Source organism: Saccostrea cucullata, unplaced genomic scaffold (assembly GCF_032062105.1).
Source record: "Saccostrea cucullata isolate Sc308-1 unplaced genomic scaffold, CSIRO_AGI_Scuc_v1 ctg9148, whole genome shotgun sequence".
NCBI lineage: Eukaryota > Metazoa > Mollusca > Bivalvia > Ostreida > Ostreidae > Saccostrea > Saccostrea cuccullata.
In genome coordinates this window covers 12241-15300 of record NW_026925703.1, presented here as the reverse complement: position 1 = coordinate 15300, position 3060 = coordinate 12241, and positions in this window count along the sequence as shown.

The following is a 3060-nucleotide window of genomic DNA, read 5'->3' as shown; positions in this document are numbered from 1 at the left end:
TCAAATTATTTAATTCTTAATGTCGTTTACATAGGAGAAAGGATTTGTGAATATTTTACTGAGCGTAGTACAACTATGTAAAATGACAATAGAACACTTATTTGATCACTTAAAATCGGACAATTTAGTCGTTTAATTTGAAATGTGTTAATTAGCTCAAATTGGCAATTCAAATGACGTCAAATTTATACATTTGAATCTCGTAAAATATCCAAACTGCTGAATTCTGGTTCGTTTTGCAGAAAATAAATTACAGTTTGTTTTTTATTCATGTTCAAATATGCAATGAGAGTTGGAGGATATTTTTTGTTTATGACATAGGATTTTTATAACACGGATTTTTGTTTAATTACTTCTATTGTGATGATAACTTTTTGACGACAATTCCGAATACATTTTACCTTTTACCTGTCTCACCATGCTTCTTCATATAAAAAGTTAATAATATCGTACAATAATTGCTGTTTTGGGGACAATATGAAAATTAAGCTACCCCAAGAGCAGTATCCCCCAGCATTAAGGCGAGTGAACATTCAGATGTTGGAAATTCTTGATCTATTCTTAGTCCAGTTTAGAAAAAAATAAATGTTTAATAAATGTTCAAGTGGAAGGTCTAGTGCAACATAACTTAGTATGATTTTGAAAATGATTGACCAGGACCAATTATAGGGCTAGTAATTGTTACATCATATAAATCTGAATATATTTATAATATCCAAATATAAGCATATATATATATATTAAGAATTATCAGTATAATATACGTAAACCATAAATTTTCTTCATTGTCCAGCTCTGATTCTGTGTCCCTACATTTGCATTTTGTTATTCTCAGTCAAAAATTCAACTACATTCTCAAATATTTCATGCTTTGTACGGATAATTTTGTATTGAACAGTGTATATAAATTTAAAAATTGTGAAATTTACAAAATCTGAGAGAAGAAAATGTTTGTGTTCAATCCCCCCCCCACGATTCTTGATACAACCTTACACTATCCTAACAAAGAAGTGTGGATCAAAATGCCTTGTAAACGTTTTGAAGTGTTCAAGAAAATTTTGTTGTCAAGAGAAGTATTGACTAGATCGAAATCAGGAATGGCTTAGGCCTATTGTTACGAAAGCTTGTAAGTGATAGGAATCACGAGGAATCTGCAGGCGCTCTTAAATTGCATAATTTTACAACTTTTCTCACCAAAATATGCACACAATGTGATTTCAGATCAAGTTTGAGAATTTTCTTGCTAATAGAATGACCTTTCCACCCTAAAAGACAATAAATCTATATGAGGTCACAAAATAAAAAACTACATGTCTTAAATATCAGAGATTTTTTATACCCCTCGCTTGAAAAGCGGGAGGGTATAGAGTAATCGGTACAGGTGTATGTATGTTCGACCGTCTGTTCCGCTTTGGGGTACCCATTTCTTATCCACAACTCCTCTCATACCACTGAATGAAATTTTCCATAGCAAAACACGGACACTGTCATTATATTCATATGGAAGACCGGGTTTCATTTAGTGAGCTAAATGCTCACAATACCTATTGTTCATTTTGCATATGGTTTTGGAAAACAAAATAGACTTTTCACATTTAAACATAAATGTGTTGTTCCTTGAGTTTTGGGTGATTGATTGTATATTGTTTAACGCCGAGTCGGCAATTTTTCAGCCATGTTTCGGCGGACTATCAGTTTAAATAATCAATTTTTTTTAAAGGATTTTGGTTTCTCTGGCGGCCCCCAGTGAGCTTACTCTTTTTCGAACTCCAGAGAAATGATCTTTTACATGCCAAGGGGTTGTCATCCTTGACACGGCGCACCATTTACTTGAGAGTTGGAAATACCAAAATTCCGATGACAGACTGAAACATATAGCAAATAAAGCTGGAATAGAAGATATTAGGGGATAATTCTTAGTTCTTATAAGTGCTAAAAAGCTAGTACAAAGTGTTTGATGAAATGGACAAGAATTTCTTCAGTTATATTTGATGGTGTGCCGAGGGATGTTGATTTAGAAGTGCAAGTTGATAATGACAGGATTCGGGAGTGATTTTAGGCTTTGAAACACGTACGGTCAAATACGAAGGGGGAAATTCGGAAACTCTTAAGTCCAGTTTGTTGTTAACTATTTCCAGAATATAATGAATCTTTTCAAGTATTTTTGTTCATATCTAATGGACTTATCAATATACTATATATACTATATATATAAAAAACAAACTGTAATTTATTTTCTGCAAAACAAACCAGAATATTAAGCAGTTTCTACGAAATTCGAATGTATCAGACGTCATTTTGAATCGCCATTTTGAGCTAATTAACACATAATTCTTATTTAAACGACTAAATTTTCCGATTTAAAGTGATCAAATTAGTGTTCTGTTGGCATTTTACATAATTGTACTTCGCTCAGTAAGTTATTCGCAATTCCTTTCTCCTGTGTAAACGACATTAAGAAGTAATTTAAAAATAATTTTAAAAAAAGATAAATATCCGTCATTTTGAATTGCCATTTTGACTTTTAACTTACAGCTGCACCATCATTAAGTTGTAGAATGGTGAGATGTAGAGGGAAAAAATACAAATCTGCAGTGTATGGATATTTGCAAATGTAAAATCCTGAACAAAGCGGAATATAGAACAATAGACCAAAAAATCAGAGAAAATTCGAATTAATTGTAGAAAAGACTAAATTTTCTGAGTTTAACTAATAATGTTAGCATTCTATTATCATTTTTATACTTGTATTACACTCAGTGAGATATTCATACATTATTTCTCCTTTTTGAACGATATTAAGAGAAAATAAGAAAAATTGGATGTCCGCCATTTTGAATCGCCATTTTGACCTCTTTAACGCCATTTTCATGAAGGCCAGCATATTTTTTCGGATTCAGCATACTCGAAATAGGTTAAAAAACTAGGCTGGACCAAATAATAATTATTTGCCGTTAGAAGTATTTTTTTCTATAAATCGGACCAGACTAAGTGTCATAAATCAAGCAACCAACTCTCTCAATAATAGACCCAATAGATTTACATAGTACATGTATAACA